The sequence below is a fragment of the Podarcis tiliguerta genome (assembly GCF_965153285.1).
Source record: "Podarcis tiliguerta genome assembly, chromosome: 8".
Lineage (NCBI taxonomy): Eukaryota > Metazoa > Chordata > Lepidosauria > Squamata > Lacertidae > Podarcis > Podarcis tiliguerta.
In genome coordinates this window covers 68,126,899-68,153,692 of record NC_139541.1, presented here as the reverse complement: position 1 = coordinate 68,153,692, position 26,794 = coordinate 68,126,899, and the positions used below count along the sequence as shown (strand labels likewise).

The following is a 26,794-nucleotide window of genomic DNA, read 5'->3' as shown; positions in this document are numbered from 1 at the left end:
AACATGTCTCCAGTCTAACTTGCAGCCCCAGCCATGCTGCTGTAGCACTTAACTGCATCCCTGAATACTGTAGGCTCGTACAGTACACCTACACAATTGTGAACTGATATCTTATCAGGGCACCCCTACACTCCCAATTGTGAACAAGTACCTTGTCAGCGCAGTTCCACAAAAGTTACCGGTATATTCCTGAATTCGTAGAACTAACTGCACCAGTGTAAACAGACCTGTGACCGAGGCAAAGCTATAAATCAATTGCAAATATGCATTTTACATTAATGTGAAGTCCTTCCTTGAGGGAGGAAGGCTAACTGCATATCCATTAATTCCTCTAATTTAGACACCTGCCCTCAAGAACTTCCTTAAAATAAGAAAACTAGACAAGCTTCTTTCACATCATTACTGAATCACATATCTGTTACAATTCACCACCAGTAGGGATACCCAGACTATAGACAGCATGCATGAATCACCACTTGCTTGCCCATATGCTATCTTCTTCCCCTTACAGGAAGCATGGCAGGAACTAAAAATGAAAGTCACCATTATGGTGCAACACATGGGTGGGGAACCTCTTCCAGCTGGTGGGCCAAATCTGACAGGTGAGCCACTTGTCAATCACTTGGTGTCACTACGATGTCAAGCGACACTACACTTCAAAGCCCAGAGTGTTAGTTCAAACTGCAGTCTGTTTGCAAGGAGCACCACACATCCGTTTTAGCAGTGGATTCATTGGAAGCCGCTTCCTTTTTCCTGGAGGAAGGCATGCTTCCACTGGCCATCAGTAGTGAAAATGTCCCTTGCTGCAGCAAAGGAACCAGGAGCCCGTTTTAAGCTCTGGGGAGTGAAACAAAATACAAGCCAAAAGAATGATTCTAGAGCAGGGCTGCCCAACTTTTCATAACAAGTGGGCCACAAGGGTACTTCGACACAGAACCCACAGGCCACACACTGCCTTGTGCGCGTGGCCTCGCTTACCTGACTTTGTGAAGGCAGTGCAAGAGGGGCGTCAAATGTTGCTGAGGGGCACCAAAAAAGCCTCAAGGGCTGCACACTGGACCACCCTATTCTAGAGCAACATTTCCTTGAATTTAGCAAAATCAAGTTCTCTTCCTAAAACAGGGGTTGTTAACCCTTTGGAGCCAATAAGCAGATTTGCAAAACAGAAAAAGTCTCTCTCTCTCTCTCTCTCTCCCCCACCTGTAACCGCCGACCTATCATCCCCATGCCACAATTAGGCATAAAAAAACTTTTACTGCCTTCTTTCAAGCATAAATTCAGTAGGGGGAGGAGTGGAATAAATACTCCACAGATGCAAGGCAAGGTCTCTGTAGGCACTGGTGACCCATGTCCTAATATTACCCAATATTTGGTGCACAAACACCCAGAAATCTAACTGGACACACTAGCTTGCCCACTGCCCTGTGCTGCTCCTTTGTCACTTGGCTAACTTTTCTACATCTCTCAACTGCTTTCCCGGAATACCTATCAATCCCATATTTTCACAGCACTTGATCTTAGGCAAGTGAACCCAAAGCGGACACAGAGTATGATGCTACTCTTTATGCATCTCAGTAGGATTATGATCCACACTTCTACCCATCTTTAGGCCTAGTGCCAACAACATGTGCAACACTTTGCATTGCCGCTCCCCTTGCTGAGGTCTTGCACAACCCAACTTGCCTTCAAGACAAACTAGTTTGGCTGTAGCCAGTCTCTGCATAGTCAACAACCTACTTAAAATGAGAAAGGCCCACAGTGAATTCCAGAATGACGCTAATGTGGATTTGTCTCAAAGTTATTAAATTAGCAGAAGTTCAACCCAGAGACACCATAATAAAGGAATGGATGGAACGAGAGCAGCTGACCCCCTAGATTCCATGCTGTGCACTACATAAGCACAAAACACCAAGACCAAAAGGAAGGAAGGAAGTCTCCAGGCAGTGCTTCTATAGACACAGGCTAACATGATGCAATCCAAAATCCTTTGTCCAATAAATTTAAATTGGCTTTAGTTATAAGCAAGGTGCTAACCTTCCAGGTTCCTATCTTAGTCTAGACATAAAACTTACCATCTCTTAGCCAAAAATACTTTTGTTGCAAAGAGAAACTGAGACTTCAAAATGTCATATTTTAACCCACTGTCAGACTCTAGGAAAAAGCCAGGAAAAGGTCTACTTACTTAAATACAGTAAGTCCTTTGGAGGTTCTGGATGACCAAAGACGCTCTACAGATACAAACAAAATTGCAGTGTTTCTAAAACCTTTGCTGGGCATATGAAAAACTCAAGAGACCAAGAAGATATGCCACCACACCTGTAGATTCCAACAACACTGATCTGTCCCCACAGACTGGGTTTGTGTTTGGTTGGGATTTCTCATACAGTCACTGCTGTACCAGTATTGTTTCAGCACAAGATCTAGTGCCCGCTTCAGGCTGCCACGTATAAGTAGGATCTTCAACTTGCCCCCCCCCCCCCAGCAACACACATGAGCCATACCTAAGGAAGCATATGCATATGCATTGGGCATATGCATTGGGGGAAGAGGGAATGGCCCATTGATCTCCTTGCATAGAGGAGGGAAATACTGTATACAGCTTCATATGTCATGGTGTCAATTAAGCAATTGAATTTAGATACAAGCTTCAGGAGGAACGGAACCCCCACCTCCCACGAGAGTCGAGGCACAGAGTATTTACAAAATTGCGAAAGGATTCCAACCCACCCTGCATTTTCTCAGCCTCTCTGTCATTACCAAGGAAACAGAAGTTTTGATGCCATACCACCCCTGTCCCCTGCACACAGGAAACGTGGGCCTCTTCATATCTCGATGCTATTAGAACTGAGACCTAACAAGAGACTACAGAGACCTAGCAGTAAAGTTCGCCCGCGCCCCCTAACATCAGATCAAGGCATACTGGTTTTAAAAGGAAAACACCAAAACACATCCCCCCCCCCTCTCACACACACATACTTAAGCAGCCCCACACTGGCCCCCCAGCCTCAAAGCCAAGTTCATTTCCGACTTAAAGCAAACCCACATTCCTCCAGGAGATGGGGGGGGGGGGCTTATCCTGGGATCCGAGTTTACTTTTGTTTCAAAGCCAACCTCCCCGCGGTTTCCAAAGAAAGCCGACTTCCTGCAGAGTAGGGACCCTTCCCCACCAGAGTTTCGCAGAACGCAGAAACGAAGCTGGGTTCAAGAGGGTCTGAATTCTTTGTAAGGGGGGGGGGAGTGAAGAAACAAAGGCGATGAAAAGAAACTCCTCTCATCCCTCCCCCCCCCAAAAAAAAGTCCCAATGAAAAGACCTGTTTTCCCTCCTCAGCGCTGCACACCTCTTTTCTTTTGGAAAACCCTACCCACCGATCCACAAGCGGGAAACTCGGCTGCTATGCAAGAAACTCCCCCCCCCCCGGGGGCCAGGGGAGCCCCTCAGGCTGCCGAGAGGGGGAAGCCCTCCAGCCCGCCCCCGCTGGGCACAACGGGACTGGCTTCCGAGGAAACCTGCCCAGGCTTGTCTGCCAGTCAGTCGGTCACTCACCGTTCCTGGTCGGTCTGTTGGGCTGCCTGGCGACCTGCCTCCAGCCCCCGGGGTTGGGGTCGGGCTTCTGCTCTGGGCTGTGCAGGGTCGCCCGCCTCCCCGAGTCCCCGCCCGCCCCACGCGCCGAGAGAGAGAGAGAGACACCGAGAGAGAGAGAGAAGTGGGTTGTTAGGGGGCGGGGAGGGAAGCGGGAGAGAAAGCGGGCGCGCGCGCGCGTCACGCAGCGGCGCTCCGAATTCCCCCAATTGAAAGCCGGGCCAATCGCGCGCCGGCAGGGAGGGTGAAAGACAGACACGCGCATTCGCGTTCCTCTCTTTTCCCCTCAGCATATACACAAAAGGAATGGGCAGGCGGCGCGCGCGACGCCAGCCAACCGGAGCCGGGGAGCTCGCGACGTCGCCGGGCGCTGATTGGCGGAGGGGTGAGGGGAGGAAAGAGAACGGGGAGAAGAACAGAAGCCGAGAGGAGAAGAACATAATGAAGAGGGGAGGGGAGGGGGAGAGAAGGGAGCCTGCGAGATCCATCCGCCCCCAACGCTCGTCAGTGTCCCTCGGAGCGCAGCCTTGGGAAGTGAATGAGGCCGGCCGTCTCGGGCAGGGGGATTACTCGGAGTTAAAAGAACCAGGCTATCCGGTGCGAACCTGTTGCGCTCTTGGCTGCGCTGAGAGAGAGGGAGGCAAGTCCAACCCCTTGGCAGCGGGAGATGAATCTTGCTTGTCCGCCTAATAGAAATATTTATATGCCGCTGCTGCCGCGGAGAGATTTATAGCCCTTGGGGGCCCTCAAATAATTTAAAGGGGGGAAACTGGATATACATTTCCAAAATATAAGATAAAAAACACACAAAGTAAAACCCACATACAGCAACAGTGGCAAATGGCTTTAGATACCTATTAGGTCCATAAATTACCATATAGCATATATTCAACACAAAAACAACGGCCATTTGTTGTTGATAAAGGACAGCTGGACATATAAAGGGCCTCATTACCTTCAGTAGCTTAGGACCTAATCAAGCCTAAATCTGACCCTGAGCCAGACAGTAAAATCGCAAGGAGTTAAAAAGCAGGTTAAAAGCAAATTGAGGTGAAAAACAAAAAAACAAACAAAAGCGAGAGTTTTAGTGGCCCCATCCTGTACTGTAACGTTTAGCAGTTGCTTTGTAGAAAATGGAAAGTCTTAAATTTTATATTGCTTCACAGAACATGTGGAGGAGCCCCATATGCAGATGGACTGAAGGAGGGCTATACATTGCAAGTGGACACACACAAATGTGAATTGTACTGACCTCAAAATCTTTAAGCTACTATATGTGTATTCACATTTCGGTTGTTTTTTTAGCTGGGAAGGGATGATATTGACACAAGTTCCAGTGAGGATAGCTGTTGCTTAGAGCCTGGTACAGTACTGATAATGCCAAGGTTACAGGTTTGATCCCTATAAGGGGCCACCTGCATATTCCTGCATTGCAGGCGTTTGGACTAGATGACCCTCACGGTACCTTCCAACTTTAGAATTCTATTATTTTGTCCCTCAGTTCCTCAGAGTCTTAAAAATACCGTGAGGGAATCTCTCAGGCTGCTGAGAGTCAGAGAAGGGCTGGAGAGGAGGTGCCAACAACAATTAGGGAAAATATATAAAATATTAATATTTTTAAAGCAAGAAATTGGGAATATAAAGAAATGGCATAATAGTAGGAGGGAAATGACAAAGGAGGGATGAAAGAAATTGGCAGTATGTGGGAGGGAGGGAGAAGATGGGAAAGGGGGAGATGAAATTACAAAAGTTAATACAGTATGAGAGGCAGGGCAGGGAGCAAATTCTTGCTAGAATGTGGAGCTGGGTCACAATACTTCCAGAGCTAATAGCTGTATAGGAAACTGCCCTATCAAGCGGTTTGCCACAAGGAAATTGCTGTGGCAATGTTTTTAGCAATTTGCAAAGTGGGGTTAGATTATTTTGGTATCTGCCAGTTGCACCAAGATTGCACTATCTTCCAACATTTGGTGATTGGCTCCACCCCACACCATTTTCTTTGTGATTGGTGAACCTTGGTAGTTTGCAAGCCCCTCAAGCAGCACACACACACCCGATAGAAACTTTGAGAACCTTTGGTCTACAGGAAAAGGAAGGAAGGAAGTATATGTTTTGCTGTTTAGACAACCTTTCAGTGACAGCCTGGGAACGGAATGTAGATATATGTTCCTGTGTGTCCTTTTGACTGTGCGGTGATGGCAGGAAGTTGCTATAGGATTAGTCAGTGAACAAACAGGTAGAACTGGCTGATTCAAATATATGGAATTGTGTAACTGTGTCAAGCAGCACCTTCTACATGCAAACTTTATCAGGAATAGTGGTGGTGGAAAATTCAATTCAGTCTGCATGTAAAGGTGAACCTGCCTAATTCTCACTTTCCAAAATAAGACGCAAACCAAAACACTGTTAGCTTTCGAAATTCACACTTCTCTAGGCAAGTAATGTAATGTGCACAAAGGTGCATTGTATTAGGAGAAATTGCTTTGCAAAAATGTGTATATTAGGCAAAATTGCATATTAAAATTTTCAAAAATGTTCTCAAAGGCATAGCTTTTACTGTATCCTAAAATTCAGTAGGCAAGTCTTCCTATGACTTAGGGGGGAAATGTTGAAAAAACACTGCTACTTAGTTTCTTACTGATCCCATGAAGCAATCCTCTGTATCTTATTTTATGTTGTGAACTGCCCTGAGATGTACGGATGAAGGACGGTATACAAATGTAATATAATAATAATAATACTAAAAATTGGAAAAATCATCATTAAAATGCTGATGAATTTTCATAAGGACTATTTTTCAAAAGTCACAAAGTGATGTGAAATTAAAACTGAATTAAGAGTGGAAAAATGAGCAACAAACAAAAACTGACATCTTCACTCATTCCTACTTGAGAGTAAGCCCCACAGGAATAATAAAATATTCCAAATAAAATGTGCACTGGACTGGGCTGGATGCCCTTGACAGCCGTGTAACTTTACACTAATTTGGTTGTTAAAGTACATAACCTCTGTAGGTGCACCCAGTTACGGAACTCCCTTCCCCCAGAGGGATGGATAGAACACTGCTGGAATTTTGCCACAGGGTGAAGACGTTCTTGTTTTCCCAAGCTCTTGGAGGTCAACATATCTATGTTATTTTCAGTCTTTGTCTCCTTTGTTAATCTTGTGTTAATTATAATGGTACTGTGACTGATGTTTCAGTTGTATTTTACGATTCTATGTCATAGAGTTTTGATTGATATGCGTAAAGTGCTTCGGGGTGACTTCTGACAGTAAGCAGTACTGTATACAAAAGCTTTAAATGAAAAAAAAACCCAACCTTTAATGCAGGGGTGCAGGACCTGTTCCCTTCCAGATGTTGTTGGACTACATTCCTGACTATTGGCTGTGCTGTGGATGATGGGTGGGGTAGTCCAACATCTGTTATTATTTATTTGTTAAGCCAAAACCATTACAAAAGATAAAACACATAACAGAATAAAAACAGAATTAAAAAAGTTGCAGGGTCAAAATTCAAACTAGACATTTTTTAAGATAAAAGTTTGCTCCCCTTAAGAATTTAACTTAACATCCCCACAAACATTTCTCCTTAAAATTGTCACTCTAAAGGCAAAACAGGCCATTTTTTCAGAGGTGTAAAGGGAGGGACGTGGGTGGTGGTGTGGGTTAAACCAAAGCCTAAGACTTGCTGATCAGAAGGTCGGCAGTTTGAATCCCTGCGACGGGGTGAGCTCCCGTGGCTCGGTCCCTGCTCCTGCCAACCTAACAGTCTGAAAGCATGTCAAAGTGCAAGTAGATAAATAGGTACCACTCCGGCGGGAAGGTAAATGGCGTTTCCATGCGCTGCTCTGGTTCGCCAGAAGCGGCTTAGTCATGCTGGCCACATGACCCAGAAGCTGTACTCCGGCTCCTTCGGCCAATAAAGCGAGATGAGTGCTGCAACCCCAGAGTCGGACACGACTGGACCTAATGGTCAGGGGTCCCTTTACCTAGATTGGGCAAGCCAGGAAGTAATCTCTCTTCATAGCAGATCCAGCAATAGCATTCTTCAACTATGGCAGAGCACACAGAGCTGTAAGGGTTTCTCTTCATTTGATATTTGTGCTGCTGGTTACATAGTGAGGGCGAGGAATCTGAATCAGTAGTTTGGCATACAAAGGGGCACATTTGGACAGACAACTAGAAGTGCAACCAGCACAAAGATGTTTTAAAACATGAGATTACATGTGGTGAGATGCCATCTACAAGTCTAATGAACCCAGAATGTCCAAAGAAAGGCCATACTTATCAATGACTTGATTCCAAGATGAAGTCACTCAGTATCTCTTTGAAAGCTGCAAGTACTAAAATTGACCTTATCCTCCTTTTTAATGTTAGCCAATACTTAAGGGCAAGGATATGCATTTAGGCCATCACTAAATCACTAAACAAAGAGCAACTTCCAGAGAATGGAAATGTCAGTTGCCTTGGGGAGCTCAAAAATAGCACAAAGGTATTTATTCTGGGGACAACATCTGGAGAAACACAGGCTTCCCACCCCTATTTTTGTGGTTATGGTTAATGTTTATCAGCAGAGTGAAGGCTGCGCCACCTATTTCCCAGTCAAAATGATCATGTATACAAGAAGAACTTACAGTATTTATCAGGGTGTAATTGAATACTTGTGATGGCCTGGGATTCCGATTCGGAGGATGAAACAGAGGAATCCCGGCCTGCACAGGAGTCCCCGCCTCCAGGGCCGGCTGAACTGGGGCAAGGCCTAGATGCTGAAGAGCCTGCACCTGTGGCAGTGCATCAGGAGCTGGCCCCAGGTGAAGCCCTTCTGGCCCCAGAGAGGCTTGACGACTCAGTGGCCACAGGTGAGCCTCCTCCAGGGCCCAGTAACCCTTCGGCCTCTCCTGATCTGCAGAGGTTTAGAGCAGAGAGGCGAAGGGAACTGGTTGCCCCCAGGAGGAGTGCTCGCCTTAAGGCCAGAGGAGGCGGGGCTCCTGGGGGCCGGGACCGCCCCTGGCCTTAGAAGAGGATAAAAGCCCAGTCAGCCCGGCCCCAGGTTGCGGGAGCAACGTCGTTGTTGGCTTCGGACCTTCCAGCGTTCCTGATCCCTGCTCGGCCTCCTGTTCCTGACTATCCGGTACTCCTGTTCCCTGCTCGGCCTCCTGTCCCCGACCATCCGGTGTTCCTGTTCCCTGCACAGCCTCCTGTTCCAGCGTTCCTGTTCACCGCCCGGCACTCTGCCTCGGACCTTGCCCCTCTTCGTGTGGACTCTGCTACACCCAAGGTACCTTACCCCCGGGACCAGCACAGTTTGCTCCCGCCACCTCCCGCACTCCCCCTTCGTAGGGGTGCGTTCGGGAAGAGCCAGAGGCCATGGCTGAACAGGCGGCTGCACTGGTGGCTTTGGCCCAGGAGAACCAGGCCTTGTCTCACACCGTGCAGCAGCTCAGTGACGCGGTTGAGGCACTTCAGCAACGCTTGGAAGCCCTACCGGCTCCTGGGGCCGACGCCCCGGCTCCGGGCAAGTACCCAGTGGCTTTGCCTGAGAAATTTGATGGAGCCCCGGCCAGCTTTCCCATGTTCCTGGCCCAGGCCAAACTGTATATTCAGGGGCGAGCCCGGAACTTTCCTGACGACCGTACCAAGGTGCACTTTTTGATTAGCTTGTTAAAGGACCAGGCGGCCAAGTGGGCGTTGCCGCTACTCAGGCAAGACTCCCCCTTGCTGGCAGACTATACGGGGTTTTGCAATCGTTTGGAGGCCGCGTTCGGCAACCCCCAGAAAGAGAGTCAAGCCAACCGGGCGATTCGGCATTTGAAACAGGGCAAGTCCACGGTGGCCACCTATACCACGGAGTTTCGGCTGTTGGCACAGGACTTGACCTGGAATGACTCGGCACTGCGGGACCAGTATCTCGAAGGGCTTTCGGACGAGGTACTGGACCAGTTGGCCACAATGGAACGCCCCACCACGCTGGACACTCTCATTCAACGGAGTCTACAAATAGACGACCGGTTGGAGGATCGTCGTCAGGCCCGGGGTCGCCGACACTTCCAGTTCACGGCACCAGCTTTTTCCGGCAGCCCCACGGTCACAACTGATTTAACGGAGGAGCCTATGCAGCTCGGGGCAGTGCGGCCACGCCTTTCCCCCGCAGAGAAGGCGCGGCGTCGGGATGGAAATCTCTGTCTTTACTGTGGCGGAAGTGGACACTTCGCTCGGTCCTGCCCTGAGAAACGCCAGCCGCAGGGAAACCGCCAACCCCAGTAGCTGATGGCCCTAGCTACCGGGGGTCCCAAACCGTACAGAATGGGCCCGCACCAATGGACTTGCAACATCTTATGGTTTCGGTACGTTTATACCCTCCAGGTGGGCCCTGGATCCTCACCCATGCTTTGGTAGATTCAGGGGCAACCCGCTCCTATATGGACGCTGCTTTTGCCGCCCATCATCAGGTGCCACTTCGGAACAAACCAGTACCGGTCCAGGTGGAAGCGATTGACGGACGACTTCTGCGGTCAGGTGCCGTTACTCAGGAGACCCAGCCTCTGGTCCTGTGTCTCCAGCAGCACCGGGAGTTGCGAACTTTGGACATTGCCTCTATGCCCCGCTTCCCCCTGGTGCTCGGGATGGACTGGCTGGAAGCCCACAACGTTCAGATTGACTGGGTCAAACGGACCGTGCACTTCCCAGTCCCATGTTCCCATGCTCAATCCGGAACGCTGGCGTCCGCGCCCTCAGAGGAGGCAGCACCCACGCTCCCAGCCGTGTACCAGGACTACCAGGACGTGTTCGAGGAACGGGGGGCAGACCAGCTGCCGCCGCATCGGCCTTTTGACTGCGGCATAGACCTCCAACCCGGAGCGCCTTTACCAGTGAGTCGCTTATATTCCCTAACAGAGCCAGAGCGCGAGGCTTTGCAGGACTTCTTGCGCAAGAACCTGGAGCGTGGGTTCATTAGGCCTTCCACCTCGCCCACCGCGGCACCGGTGCTTTTTGTTAAGAAGAAATGTGGGGAACTCCGCCCTTGCCATGATTACCGAGCCCTGAACAAAATTACCGTCCCAGACCGGTACCCCTTGCCCCTTATCTCGGAGCTGCTGGAGCGGGTGCAAGGGGCACAGGTGTTCACCAAGCTGGACCTCCGGGGGGCCTACAACTTGATTCGGATCCGAGCCGGGGATGAGTGGAAGACAGCGTTTGGGACCCGGTACGGGCAGTTTGAATATTTGGTTATGCCTTTCGGTTTGTGCAACGCGCCTGCTGTGTTTCAACGCTACATCAACCACGTGTTTCAGGACTTGTTAGACAAGTACGTGGTGGTGTATTTGGATGACATACTGATTTACTCCCGTGACCCGGCCCGCCATGAGGGACATGTCCGGACCGTGCTGCAGCGCTTGCGTGAGCACCGTTTGTACGCAAAGCTCAGCAAGTGCGAGTTCCATCAGCGGACTGTGGACTTCCTTGGTCACCGGCTCTCTCCAGATGGGGTGCAAATGGACCCGGGGAAGGTGACAGCGGTTCAAGAATGGGCGGCACCCCGGAACCGCAAGGACCTACAGCGTTTCCTGGGGTTCGCCAATTACTACCGGACCTTCATCGCTGATTATGCTCATCGCACCACCCCGTTGACCCGGCTACTGCGCCCAAAGACGCCGTTTTCCTGGGACAAGGAGGCAGAGGAGGCGTTTCAGGGGTTGAAGGCCTGTTTCCAGAGGGCACCAATCTTACAACATCCTGACCCCTCTCGACCCTTTGTGGTGGAGACCGACGCTTCCAGTACGGCTCTCGGTGCCGTCTTGTCTCAACAGATTGGTCCTGAAGCGCCACTCTTACCCTGTGCCTTCTATTCCCGCCAGCTCCTACCAGCGGAGCGTAACTATACTGTGTGGGAGCGGGAACTACTGGCCATCAAGGTAGCCTTTGAGGTCTGGCGCCACCATCTTGAGGGGGCACGACATCCGGTGGAGGTGAGAACCGACCACCGGAACCTGGAGTACCTCCAGACCACCCGCAAGCTGAACCAAAGACAGATCCGGTGGGCGTTGTTCTTTTCCCGGTTCCAGTTCCGGATCCGCTACATCCCTAGCTCTCAGAATCAGAAGGCGGATGCCCTGTCCCGGAAACCTGAAGACAACGCAGACACGGTACAGCAAGCAGAACCCACCACGATCCTACCTCCGGCTGCATTCCTGGCCACCCAGGAGGCGCAGCCACTGCAGGTTCGGGTGCGGGAACAGCAGCGGGTCGACGCTTGGGCCCAGGAACGACTCCGGGAGCTGGCTGAAGGGTCCAGCCCACAGTATCCGGGGCTGGTCCTGCATCAGGGCCTTCTGCTGCACCACGGTCGTCTGTACATCCCGCCAGGGCCACTACGGCTGGAGGTTCTCCGGATGGCCCATGATGCCCCAGCAGCGGGGCACTTTGGACGGTATCGGACCACCCATCTGGTCAGTCGAGAGTTTTGGTGGCCCCGCCTGAAGGCTGACGTGGCTCGCTACGTTGCTGGTTGTGATGTCTGCCGGCGCGCTAAGGGACCTACCGGGCGACCCCCCGGCCTACTTCAGCCATTGCCAGTTCCACCGCACCCTTGGCACACGGTTTCGTTGGACTTTGTAGTGGACTTACCCTCGTCTCGTGGCTGTACCTGCCTTCTGGTTTTCTCCGACCATTTCACCAAGATGGTGCACTGCGCTCCCTGTCCATCTGTACCCACAGCCAAGGAAACTGCTCAGCTGTACCTTCAGCATGTCTTCCGCCTGCATGGCCTACCTGAGCGCGTGGTGTCCGACCGGGGCGTTCAGTTCACATCCCGGTTCTGGCAAGCACTACACCAGACCCTCGGGACGGAGGTCTGCCTCTCGTCAGCCTATCACCCACAGACCGATGGCCAGACGGAACGGGCGAACGCGGTGCTGGAGCAGTACCTCCGGTGTTACTGCAGCTACCAGCAGGATGACTGGGTCGACCACCTGGCATTGGCGGAGTTCGCCTACAATAACGCGGTGAATGCGTCCACCCAGCAGACCCCGTTCCAGGCCAGTTATGGTTATCATCCACGGCTGTTTCCAGAGGTGCTGCCGACATCCGCAGTCCCGGCGGTGACGGAGTGGCTTCAAGAGCTCCAGTCCCAGCAACAGCTTTTGGTGGAGCAACTGCACCAGGCCAAGGAAGCGTACAAGGCCCAGGCCGACCGCCACCGCCAGGTGGGGCCGGAACTTCGCGTCGGTGACCTGGTTTGGCTCTCCACTCGCCACCTCCACCCCTCTCGACCTTCGCGGAAGTTGGACGCCCGCTTCACCGGCCCGTTCCCTATCGTAGACCAAGTCTCTCCTGTGGCATTTCGTCTCCGGTTACCCGCAACCCTGAAGGTTCACCCGGTCTTCCACAGGTCCCTTTTGAGTCCGGTGGCCCCACCCGACGAGTTCCACCCGAACCGTCCCCGACCGCAGCCAGTGTTGGTTCGGGGAGAGCCTGAGTACGAGGTGGAACGCATCCTGGACTCCCGATACCGCAGGGGAAAGCTGCAGTATCTCATTGACTGGAAGGGGTACGGACCGGAGGACCGTTCCTGGGAACCTGCGGCCAACGTCCACGCACCTGCCTGCCTCCGAGAGTTCCATGCGACGTACCCCGGCAAGCCGGGTCCGGACCCTCGGTTGAGGGGGGGGCCTGGGAGGGGGGATGGTGTGATGGCCTGGGATTCCGATTCGGAGGATGAAACAGAGGAATCCCGGCCTGCACAGGAGTCCCCGCCTCCAGGGCCGGCTGAACTGGGGCAAGGCCTAGATGCTGAAGAGCCTGCACCTGTGGCAGTGCATCAGGAGCTGGCCCCAGGTGAAGCCCTTCTGGCCCCAGAGAGGCTTGACGACTCAGTGGCCACAGGTGAGCCTCCTCCAGGGCCCAGTAACCCTTCGGCCTCTCCTGATCTGCAGAGGTTTAGAGCAGAGAGGCGAAGGGAACTGGTTGCCCCCAGGAGGAGTGCTCGCCTTAAGGCCAGAGGAGGCGGGGCTCCTGGGGGCCGGGACCGCCCCTGGCCTTAGAAGAGGATAAAAGCCCAGTCAGCCCGGCCCCAGGTTGCGGGAGCAACGTCGTTGTTGGCTTCGGACCTTCCAGCGTTCCTGATCCCTGCTCGGCCTCCTGTTCCTGACTATCCGGTACTCCTGTTCCCTGCTCGGCCTCCTGTCCCCGACCATCCGGTGTTCCTGTTCCCTGCACAGCCTCCTGTTCCAGCGTTCCTGTTCACCGCCCGGCACTCTGCCTCGGACCTTGCCCCTCTTCGTGTGGACTCTGCTACACCCAAGGTACCTTACCCCCGGGACCAGCACAATACTACAGCTACATGATCTTAGCCACAGGTACATTGCTACTAATACTGTGGTGGTTTCGGTGGGGGTTATCTTGTTGGGGGATGGGCAAGACTCCTCCTGGAGTTTGACTCATGGTCAGAGCCTTGGACTTGGAAATAACCCTGTCAAAGTTGTCCACTCCTTTGTTAAAAATGGGTGAGGAGACTGTGACCCTTCAGATGTTTTGTGGGGGTTCAACTCTTATCATCCCTGCCCATTAAGCCATGCTAGCTGGGGCTGATGGGAATTGGAGACCAACAAAATCTTAAGCACTAGTTTCCCCACCCCGGTTAAGGAAATTAGCCAACTAAAAATGTCCAGTGACTGTTCTGTGAGGGAGCAGTTTTTTTCCTGTCTACTAAGGAATGTGGTCCCCTTCATGGATCACTGCCTTGCCGTGGTGAAGGGGCTTGAAGAACTCAGAGAAGCTATGAACTATGCCGAGCAGGGCACCCAAGATGAACAGGTCATAGTGGAGAGTTTTGACCAAACGTGATCCACCTGGAGCAGGAATCGGCAAGCCACTCCAGTATCCCTGCCAAGAAAACTCCATGGACAAAGACAACAGGCATATAAAAGTTATGACGCTGGAAGATGAGCCCCTCAGGTCGGAAGGCGTCCAACATGCTACTGGGGAAGAGCGGAGGACAAGTACAAGTAGATCCAGAGCTGATGAAGCGGCTGGGCCAAAGCCAAAAGGACGCTCAGTTGCGGATATGCATGGAAGCGAAAGGAAAGTCCAATGCTGTAAAGAAAAATATTGCATAGGAACCTGGAATGTAAGAACCATGAACCTGGGTAAGTTGGATGTGGTCAAAAATGAGATGGCAAGAATAAATATTGACATTCTGGGCATCAGTGAACTAAAATGGACGGGAATGGGCGAATTCAGTTCGGATGACCATCATATCTACTACTGTGGGCAAGAAACCCGCAAAAGAAATGGAGTGGCCCTCATGGTCAACAAAAGAGTGGCAAAAGCTGTACTGGGATGCAATCTCAAAAATGACAGAATGATCTCGATACGAATCCAAGGCAGACCTTTTAACATAACAATAATCCAAGTTTATGCACCAACTACTGGTGCTGAAGAAACTGAAATTGACCAATTCTATGAAGACTTACAACACCTTATAGAAGTGACACCAAAGAAGGATGTTCTTCTCATTATAGGGGATTGGAATGCTAAAGTAGGGAATCAAGAGATAAAAGGAACAACTGGCAAATTTGGTCTTGGAATTCAAAACGAAGCAGGGCAAAGGCTAATAGAGTTCTGTCAAGAGAACAAGCTGGTCATCACAAACACTCTTTTCCAACAACACAAGAGACGACTCTACACATGGACATCACCAGATGGGCAGCATCGAAATCAGATTGATTATATTCTCTGCAGCCAAAGATGGAGAAGCTCTATACAGTCAGCAAAAACGAGACCTGGAGCTGACTGCGGCTCAGATCATCAGCTTCTTATAGCAAAATTCAAGCTTAAACTGAAGAAAGTAGGAAAAACCACTGGGCCGGTAAGATACAATCTAAACCAAATCCCTTATGAATATACAGTGGAAGTGAGGAACAGGTTTAAGGATTTAGATTTGCTGGACAGAGTGCCTGAAGAACTATGGATGGAGGCTCGAAAGATTATACAGGAGGCAGCAACGAAAACCATCCCAACGAAAAGGAAATGCAAGAAAGCAAAGTGGCTGTCCAATGAGGCCTTACAAATAGCGGGGGAGAGAAGGCAAGCAAAATGCGAGGGAGATAGAGAAAGATACAGGAAATTGAATGCAGAATTCCAAAAAAATAGCAAGGAGAGACAAGAAGGCCTTCTTAAATGAGCAATGCAAAGAAATAGAGGAAAACAACAGAATGGGAAGAACCAGAGATCTGTTCAAGAAAATTGGAGATATGAAAGGAACATTTCGTTCAAAGATTACCATAATAAAGGACAAAAGTGGTAAGGACCTAACAGAAGCAGAAGACATCAAGAAGAGGTGGCAAGAATACACAGAGGAATTATACCAGAAAGATATGGATGCCTCGTACACCCCAGGTAGTGTGGTTGCTGACCTTGAGCCAGACATCCTGGAGAGTGAAGTCAAATGGGCCTTAGAAAGCATTACAAATAACAAGGCCAGTGGAAGTGATGGTATTCCAGCTGAACTATTTAAAATTTTAAAAGATGATGCTGTTAAGGTGCTACACTCAATATGCCAGCAAGTTTGGAAAACTCAGCAGTGGCCAGAGGATTGGAGAAGGTCAGTCTACATCCCAATCCCAAAGAAGGGCAGTGCTAAAGAATGCTCCAACTACCGCACAATTGCACTCATTTCACACGCTAGCAAGGTTATGCTTAAAATTCTTCAAGGAAGGCTCAAGCAGTATGTGGACCGAGAACTCCCAGAAGTGCAAGCTGGATTTAGAAGAGGCAGAGGAACCAGAGACCAAATTGCAAACATGCGCTGGATTATGGAGAAAGCTAGAGAGTTCCAGAAAGACATCTACTTCTGCTTCATTGACTATGCAAAAGCCTTTGACTGTGTCGACCACAGCAAACTATGGCAAGTTCTTAAAGAAATGGGAGTGCCTGATCACCTCATCTGTCTCCTGAGAAATCTCTATGTGGGACAAGAAGCTACAGTTAGAACTGGATATGGAACAACTGATTGGTTCAAAATTGGGAAAGGAGTACGACAAGGCTGTATTTTGTCTCCCTGCTTATTTAACTTATATGCAGAATTCATCATGCGAAAGGCTGGGCTGGATGAATCCCTAGCCGGAATTAAGATTGCTGGAAGAAATATCAACAACCTCAGATATGCAGATGACACAACCTTGATGGCAGAAAGTGAGGAGGAATTAAAAAACCTTTTATTGAGGGTGAAAGAGGAGAGCGCAAAATATGGACTGAAGCTCAACATCAAAAAAACGAAGATCATGGCCACTGGTCCCATCACCTCCTGGCAAATAGAAGGGGAGGAAATGGAGGCAGTGAGAGATTTTACTTTCTTGGGCTCCATGATCACTGCAGATGGTGACAGCAGCCACGAAATTAAGAGACGCCTGCTTCTTGGGAGGAAAGCAATGGTAAACCTAGACAGCATTTTAAAAAGTAGAGACATCACCTTGCCAACAAAGGTCCGTATAGTAAAAGCTATGGTTTTCCCAGTAGTGATGTATGGAAGTGAGAGCTGGACCATAAAGAAGGCTGATCGCCGAAGAATTGACGCTTTTGAATTATGGTGCTGGAGGAAACTCTTGAGAGTCCCATGGACTGCAAGAAGATCAAATGCATCCATTCTTAAGGAAATCAGCCCTGAGTGCTCACTGGAAGGACAGATTGTGAAGCTGAGGCTCCAATACTTTGGCCACCTCATGAGAAGACTCACTGGAAAAGACCCTGATGTTGGGAAAGATGGAGGGCACAAGGAGAAGGGGACGACAGAGGACGAGATGGTTGGACAGTGTTCTCGAAGCTACAAACATGAATCTGACCAAACTGCGGGTGGCAGTGGAAGACAGGAGTGCCTGGCGTGCTCTGGTCCATGGGGTCACGAAGAGTCAGACACGACTGAACGACTAAACAACAACAACAACAACAAGGAATGTGGTAATCCGTGTCTGTAGAGTACTGCAGGTCAGCCTGAGAGCAAGGCAGAGCTTATTTTTGTTTAGTTCTGGTGGTGCTCCCCCAGAAATCTGATGGGGAGGGAGAAGTAAACTTTTGGGACATGCAAAACCCTGAGCTTCACCTAAGCATAAGCCTGCATATTTGTAAACAAATACAAAATTACTCCAAACTTCCTGTGACCTCATTGGAAAAAACAAACCCAGAGTAAGCATTTTTCACCACTTGGATAATTAGTTTGTGTATAACATTGGTATATTGTTTGTCATCCTTTCTGGGCAAAATGCCCATTCAATGCAGTTTACAATACCTTAAATTATAATAACGAGCTAACAAAACAAGAGGAAGTAAAAGGAAGCAATAAAAAGGAAGCAGGAAAGAGCAATGCCAGTATGTGTATGAATACATAAGCTATATACACATTTATTCATCCATAGTTGCATATCCATCCCAATCTCTTAAGTGGTGTGAGATTCCAGGGGGTTACCCAGGGTTCATGTTTCCTTTGGAAATGGAACACAGCAGACACTGTGGTGTCTTTATGGTTTATTTAGAAATATATTCAACCTGAGCCTACAATGGAGGGGTTTGCAGCATTAACACCCCAATAGGGTCTTGCTTTTGCCACAGCCTGGGACTCAAGGCAGAAGATTTTAGGTTGGATGCCCAGCATAGAATCAAGAGAAATGTGGACCCCGAGTAATTTAGTCCAACCCCTGCAATGCAGTTCATTTAAGCTGGGAATGGTTGTTTTTTATAAAATGTTTGATATTTTATTATGTTTCATATATATTGTAAACTGCCCAGAGTAGCTAGGGAAATCCAGCCAGTTGGGTGGGTTATAAATAATAAAATTATCGTCAATAACTTATGAAACCCTGGAGAGCAATTGCCCTTCAGCACAGGATCAGTGGTCAGAGATGATGGAAGTTCAAGTTCCAACAACAGCTGAGGACTTAAGTCTGAGAAACAAGGGAGAAAATAATAAGCTAGACAGACAAATGGTCTGATTCAGTGAGTGTCAGTGTAGATTATAACAAATTTGATAGACCAATCCAATGTTCTTGCAAAGTATAAGGCAGTATGCTATGTTCCCAAGTCCACTCAGCTTCACTATATGACCCCAGAGTTTGTTACAGTGGTGCCTCGCAAGACGAAAAGAATCCATTCCGCGAGTCTTTTCGTCTTGCGGTTTTTTTCATCTTGCGAAGCAAGCCCATTAGCGGATTAGCGCTATTGGCAGTTTAAGGGCTATTAATGGCTATTAAAGGCTTAAGGGATTAGCGGTTTAGCTGCTAAAAGGCTATTAGCAGCTTAGCGCTTTAGAAAAAGGGGTTAGGGAGCGGGGAAAAACCCTCAAAAATCGCAAGACATTTTCGTCTTGCGAAGCAAGCCCATAGGGAAATTCGTCTTGCGAAGCGCCTCTGAAAACGGAAAACCCTTTCGTTTTGCGGGTTTTCCGTCTTGCAGGGCACCACTGTATTACGAGGGAGAAAAACATATACTGATGTGCAAAGCATATGCTCTACCCCTGATATATAGCCTGTTTGAAAACATCTAATGCACCCTGGATATAGCTCCTTAACATACTGAACTACCCTCTTAAACTTGTAACCAGCTCCAATGCTGGTTTACTCAGAACCAAGTCATATAGTGTTTTGTAGGCTGAACACTAAAGTGTGTCTTGGGCTGCAGTGGTTCAGTGCGGGCTTATCATCATAGGGAAAATATTCTAATTCATGGCTATTTATACACAACACTTTTGAAGCAAATTCAAAGCACCTTCTTTTTATCAAATAATTCTGGGTACTGTAGTTTGTGAAGGGTTGCTAGGAGTCGTTACTCTCTTGTGGATAAACTGCAGTACTCAGAATTATTGAGGGAAACAAGGTGCTCCAAATGTGCTTCAGAGTTGAAGTGTGTACACAGCCAATGTAACTGCCTATGTCTCAATAGAGGCAGGTGTGGCAGCTTCTCTGTTCAATAAAAGTCTGGACACGTTTATTTGTTTTTAAACCACAGGTTTTATTCATTTACATTAAAGGTGAGATTATTTGCACAGTAAAACCCACTTCCTTTATTGATTCACTGGCCCTGGCTTCAGCATTCGGAAAGTTAATATTTAGAAGGATCAGCATTTGAAGAAGTAGCTCAATAGCAGAGCATGTGCCTTGCATGTCCAAAGTCCCAGGTTTGATCCCTGGCAACTCTCAATATGGTAACGTGAAGGAAACTCAAATATAATAAATATATCTGTTCTGCAACATCTATTCTTTATATGCCACTAGGACAGGGTGTGACAACTTGCTCAAACGAAGGTTACAAGTAAAAGGATTATTGGATCAACAATAATTAAGGCTGCAATTAAACTCTGTTTAATAGGCAGGAAACAGTGAGATGTCTGAGTAAACATGTTTATCTTTGGGGTGTAAAAAGTGGTGAGCTTCCACACCCTACAATGTTCTTCTGCAAGCAAAAGTGTAAATAAGAAATGCATGTGCCACGTTACATTAACCTGTTCTCTCTTGGCTCTAAATTCAAATGGGTGGGGATTGGTTGTCCTATCTCAGTGATGAGACGACAAATACTCATGGCCATTCCTTTAAAAAATATATTAACTCAATTATCTCGATTGGCACTCTACAAGTGCAGTACTAAAAATGAGGAGGAGGAAACTGACAGCCAGGGCTTCTCCCTCAACTGGCTCTAATTAAGAAGGTGGGTGATGGAGACAGTAATCCATCACTTCCCCAGCTGTCTCCATCCTCCTGTGCTGGGGCTGATGGACATGTGTATTGGAGGACCCTTTGTGAAATTGCCGCCCACATGGTCTCAAAAATACACTGGCCCAAAAAGATCATTTAGCCTGTCCTGTGTGTGATCTGTACCCTTCCAGACAGGGGCGTGGCATGTAATGTAATACAGAAATTTTTCGTAAGAGGTAGATTGGGACACAGAAACAAACAAGGGTCACTTATCCAAAAGGTTTATCTTGGAGATTTAACTTGTCAGAAGGAGTGGCTTCCTGGTGGGTTATGCTACCTTGCCTGAAGATCCTATTATTCTATCTGGTATGCCTCTACATTACTACAGAATTTATGGCTGGTGCACAAGCTTGTTTCCATAGCTCCATGAAGGAACTTTTAGATGCAAATAACCTGCATTTGGCAACCTAGCTTCCTGGTGAGTCAATCAAGGAACTTTCCGGATCCTCGTGACCTCATTGGTAAGAAAGTAAAACATAGAAAAATCAAACTACAAGACTGTGCATATGGTCATGGTGGGAAGGTCATTTCCCACAGTCCTTTGCTTGAGCCAAAGCCATCTTTGGTTCACTGCTGAACATGAAATGGAGGCTAACAGAGAAAGCATAATAACAGGGCCCTGATGCCAGCAGTGCTTGCTTATCTCAGCTTGTTCTTTTCTTCCAAAGTGTCACAGACAGTGCAGATGGGAAAGCCACCGGCTGACTGACCAAGTAGAGACATCCAGCCCAGGTCACATGCTCCTACAGCTTTCGTGCATTGCAGATACCAATTGGGATCACAATCTCCATTTGGAAGGTTTATCAAAAGAGGAAAGTCTTCAACAAGTGCCTAAAAGACGATAGAGATGGCATTTATCTAATATATAACTGGAGGGCATTCCAAAGTGTAGGTCTCACCACACTCAAGGTCTGATTCTGACAATTCTATGATACATTTTTCTTAATAAAGGAGATGCATGTTGCTGGGGGAATGCTGACTTTTTACTAGCAAATAATAAAATATTGCTGTATGAGTACTAGGATAATGCCATTTCTCTGCAACAAATGTACCGTTAGTGGTGGAGGGGTGTTTAGATCCCATGTAACAATTGTACATTTATCACACAATAAAATGGTTATCTAGAAAAGCCCAGCCTCTTATTCACTCCCCGTTTCTCACATTTCTGCTAGTGCATTGATTAGTGGTGTGAACAGGTGGCTCTTTTCACTCCAGTTTCTACCTGTTCTGGGCCTTGATTCCCTTTTCCGGGCATTATTGCGTGTCAACGCCTTTCCATGGCCCCGTTTGCATCTGCAGCCTCCAGCGGTTGCAGGAAATTAGGTTCCAGCTGGAGGCAAAAGATGAAGAATGAATAACAGGAAACAGGTTTTGGACCTGGGGGCTTCCTGTTCTACTACGTCACAATGCATCAATGAGGGCTGTGAAAGGCATGACCATAGTTGGGCAAGTCAGTCCTTTGAATGCAAAGTGGAGCCTTGGATTACAACAGATCCACCCAATTCCAGCCCCGTGAAAGTCCATCACTCAGCTTCACTTAGGGGCATAAAGGCCATATAATGGTCAATTGAAGGTGTGAAGTCTCCTAACATCTCAGCTTTATACTGTAGATCATGTTCCAGAAGTGGCTATAGGGTGAGGCTGCCCCCTAGTGACAGAATCACCAGCCTTATTTCACATATACACTCACTGAGCCTGAACTGGCAGGAAATGACCAGGAATGAGACCTTGGAGTTGCAGTGGATATCTCAACGAAGGTGTTGACCCAGGATGTGGCAGCTGTGAAAAAAATGCAAATTCCCATCTAGAGATCACTAGGAAAGCAACTGAAGCTGAATTTTGGAAGATTTAGGATTGGGGGCGGGCGGAGTACTTATTCACACAGTGCATAGTTCAACTATGAAACTCACTCCTATAGGAAGCACTGATGGCCACATTGGATGGCTTTAAGACAGGAAACATCACGGAGGCTGTACTAGAGTGAGTGGGTGGGGCTGCAATTAACACAAGCGTTATTTCCATAAAAATGCTGAAGAGTGTATGATTTCTTTTTGTCAAGGCTTGATGTTATTTAGATAACAGAAACAGCATAGTAACCTATTGCAACAATACCTGAATGTCTTGTTTATCTTATAAAAGATGTGCTATTCTTGTTTTTATAGGGTCAACTAAATATATTTATCTAGGCATATTTGTGATGCACTCAAGAGTTACTTCCCCCAAAGTGTTAGACATACTTCTCTAAAAATGGTTAAGATGCTCATTTATTTGGACCAATTAGATTAAATCTGATTGCAAGCTAACAAAAAACAACAAAAACCAATGGGCAGGCCCCAATCCAAAAGACAGTGGGGCCAGAGCTAACAGTGGGCTAGCCATATACTTCTTATCCCTTTTTTCTTTCTTCCCATCTCTTCCACACATTTATTTTTTTCCTCAGGGAGCAGAAACATAGAATTGTAGAGTTGGAAGGAATCCTGAGGATTATCATCTAGTCCAACCCCCCTGCAATGCAGGAAAATGCAGCTGCCCCAAAGGGGGATTGAACCTGCCACCTTGGCATTATCAGCACCATGCTCTAACCAACTGAGCTAACCAGGTTGACAGCTTAGAACAGGGAAACACCTGCCTCCATTATCAGCCTTGTGTCATACATTAAGAGCTCTGAGGAGCCTCCTCTGGAAGTCTCCACCAGCTTAAATGTAACAGAACAAGAGGGCCTTATTGGTGGTAGTGCCCCAGCTGTGGAGTTCTTGCTCACTTTGCTATCTTTTGCTACATCTGCACCATACATTTAAAGCAGCATTTTACCACTTTAAGCAGAAATGACTTCCCACAAAATATCCTGGGAACCATAGATTTTTAAGGGTGCTGAGAATTCTTACGAGATCACTGTTCCCCACACTGAGTGGATAGGGGCACAGTTCGGCCACCAGCTGAAACTGATGGAAGGCATTTCGCGCAACCGAGGTGACCTAAGCCTCAAGCAACAGCAAAGCATCTAGAAGTACCCCCAAGTGATGTACCTGCTCCTTCAGAGGGAGTGTAACCCCATAAGAGCAGGTCACCTCCCATCCATCTGGTCTAGGAAACCACCCACTAACAGTGCCTCAGTCTTCTCTTGATTGAGCTTCCGTTGTTGGCTCCCATCCAGTCTTTTACTGAGGAAAGACAATGGTCCAGCACATCCACTGCTGCACCTGCAAGTATAAAGAAGAAGCAGAGCTATGTGTCATCAGTATATTGCTAACAGCGTACTCCAAAATTCCAGATAACCCCACTCAGCTGTTTCATCTTGGTGTTAAATAGCATAGGGGATTAAATAGAACCCTGAGGAACCCCACATTGAAGGGCTAAAGAGCAGTCCCCAACCATCACCCTCTGGAAACGATCATTCAAGTAGGACCTGAAGCAACACAAAACAGTGCCACCCACCTCTAACTTGGACATTTGCTCCAGAAGGATACCATGGTCAATGGTATAAAAAGCCACTGATAGGTGAAGAATTAACAAGGACAAATTTTCTCTGTCTCCCAACTGAGGTCATCAACATATAGGGCAACCAAGAGCCGTCCGAAAAAGCACACAGGATCCATTAGCATCTGAGGACAGACCATCTTAATAGGTCCCCCCTATCTCTGCATAGGAGGAAAGGTGCTGAAAGCCTAAATTTCAACAGGAAGCGATTTGACCATGACATTCCAAACTTTCAGATCAACTTCTTCCTGTGCAGTTGAGAAAACAAGATCCAAAGTGTGGCCTGCCACATGTGTTGAGCGAGCAATATGCTATGACAGCCCCATGGTCGTCACGGCAATCTTGGAGTTTTGAGCCACCCCAGACACGTGACATGTGAACAACCTCATCATTCTGTCTAAATTATTTTCTAAATTTCACTAAGAACTCATGGCCTAAACCAAGACTGTGAAAACTTCAGTTCATAAAAATATTAATTATGTACGATTGGGAGGGGGGGAGCTATGGAAACAACTAGCAAGCTATGGAAACAACTAGTAAGAAGCAGGACAGGTAGCCAAAGCAGGACTAGATCGCACCGGATTGTTGTAAGGATTTTAAGTAAACTGGGGGAGAGAGATAAGAGGCGAGAGAACTGATAACACCCTCAACTACAGCTATTAGAAAGCTACGGCGAAAGGGGACATAATGTGGGTGAAAACTGAGGCAAGGAAAAGAGAAAGAGTCCGTGGAAGGAGGGAGGGGTGTCATGGATTTCGTTAAACGAAGGCCCCCCCTTCCGCTTCCATTTAACCAACTGCTCCTCTTCCTCCTTCAATTCCGGCGCTGCCACAAAAAGAGGCGGCGGGGCGGGGAGAGCGCGCCGAAAACACCAGCATCCGGAAGCGGGCGCGGAGAAAGCCCCAGCGCGCTGGGCTGGGCAGAGAAGGGAGGGAGCCCCCCGAGAAGAGCGACGGCCATCGGGTCCCGGAACCCGAAGCTCCCGCGAAGCCCGACAGCAGAAGAAACGGGAAGCGGCGTCGGCGGAGCCTCCCAACAGGGACGGTCCCTCGGCCCCGCCTCCCAGCGCCAGGCAACGGCTCGCCGCCGCCGCCGCCCCCTGTGCTTCAGCCGCCGCCTCCTCCGCGGAGCCCCGGCGCCCCAAACCTCCTCCAGCGGCCGAGCCTGACCCTCCCCCACTCCAACCGTCCCGCGCGCGCGCCCTCCTCCGCCCCCCCCCAAATAACCGCCCTCGCGCCAGGCCCGCCCCGCTCACCTGACAGAAGTCCCGGCAATAGGCGCCCGACGAGCCCTCGCCCACCCCCTGCTCGCTGAGCTCCGCCTGCAGCTGCCGGAGCCGAGAGCTGAGGCCGGCGGCCAGCCGGGGCATCTCTGGCTGCAGGGCCGCATCAGCCTCGGCGTCCGCCATCTGCACCCGGCCCCACCGCGCGTAGGCAACGAATCACGTGACCCCGCAGCCGCTGACCACATCGGCGGGGGACGGGCTCACGTGACCCGACAGCCCCGCCCACTCCCGGCTCCTGCGCATGCTGCCGCCCTTCGGCGGGGCGGGAAGGAGGCCGCCAAAGACAGGTTCCCATTGGGCGCTCGGCCCTCTCGCGGGGCGATGACGCAAATGCATCGCGCTGCTGGAGCTGGGTTCTTCCCTCCCGCCCCATTTCCCAGCGCTGCCCAATAGGGAGGAGGGGCGGAGCTACTTCGGAGAGGCGGGGGAGGAAGGGAAGATTCCGGCGTGGAGCTGCAGCAAGAAGGGCGAATGCGATCCGCAGATTTTACAGTATTCTGGAGATATTTGTTTATTCACTCGTTATAGGATTAATATTGGTTTTTCTTGCTAGTTAGAGATCTTTTTTAAAAAAAGTTTTAATTTGTCATAGAAAATTGGAAATGTTTTGCTTTTCAATTAAATAGCAACCTTTTAAATTTTGGTACCTTACAGCATTCAGACCTTTCTCTTTTTCTACCTAGTTTTAACTATTTGGATTTTTTGTTTCATATTGTTTTCTAACCGCTTCTATGTACCTTCATTATAGACATACATTAGGGGATGGGCAGTTTAGAAATGGAGTGAATAAACAACAAATATCTTCACAAGATCTTGTGAGGCTCAGCTGCAACAATGATTTGACCTGGGTCATTCTGAGCTTCATGTTATTGCTGTCCCTTTATATGCCAACCTAGCAGGTTCTAGGAGAGTTCAGCATTTTTGGGGGAAACTGACACAGACATTAAGAGTAGGAAGAGAAACGCCACAATTTGTACGCAGTCTTGTTGAAGCACATGATACATCAGCACCCAGTTTACAGCACACTTTGGCGTATATAAACTATACATTTCATTCCCTCCCTCCCCTTCCTATAAGTGCTAATTGTTGTTCGTACAAAATACCTTTTACTTTGATCACCAATCCAAGCAATAGACAGGAGGGTGGGAAATGTACATCCTTTGTCCTTCTCACCTCATTTATCATGGAGTGAGTTCTAGGCATGGTGCTATTTCTGACCTTGGCAGGTAAGAGAGCTGTGGCTTACACATGTGCCGATAATGTGTGCTTATGGGCAGTGAGCTAACCATTCATATGTCATTCTGAAGGAGAGGACAGGACAGGTTAGGATACCTTAAAACCTGTGTAGTCACCCCCCCCCCCCAAACCAGGCCTCAAGCCTCAAGACTTTTCAAAATTACTTTCTCAGTAGCTAAAAGCATTAGTTAAGCTTTTGCTCTGCTGTAACAAAGGTAGCCGAGAAGAACAATGCGTTATGCTTCCCAGGCTTTAGTTGACCTTGCCAGCAGCACATCCAACTTGCAACTTTCTCCGGGAACAGCACCAGTAGAACGAGAGAAACAATTCTATGCAAGCTCTGGAGATTGGGAGGGAAGGGGGACTTGAAAGAATGGATAAAAAACTGCATGTAAAAATGTTTTCAGTTTGTGCTCGCTTGTGAGTTATCACACTTGCTCCTTCTGCTACCTGGAAGGTAGAATAAACAGCTCTTTCTC

At 48.6% G+C, this 26,794-nt stretch overlaps 1 protein-coding gene across 2 annotated transcripts in view; it reads right to left on the bottom strand.

Moving 5' to 3' along the window:
* The window catches only part of LOC310684526 (beta-1,4-galactosyltransferase 3-like), a 45,591-nt gene extending 20,357 nt beyond the window's left edge, over window positions 1-25,234 (bottom strand). Inside the window, exons 1-2 of one of the 2 annotated variants that reach the window (XM_083455806.1) lie at window positions 25,050-25,234; window positions 23,344-23,517 (exon numbers count right to left, since the gene is read on the bottom strand). The gene's annotated coding sequence lies outside the window, so the exon portion shown is untranslated. Of the gene's footprint in view, window positions 1-3,545; window positions 3,870-23,343; window positions 23,518-25,049 lie in introns of those variants that run through there. The other variant, XM_083455805.1, reaches the window with a different exon arrangement.
* Between the last annotated feature and the right edge of the window lie 1,560 nt (window positions 25,235-26,794).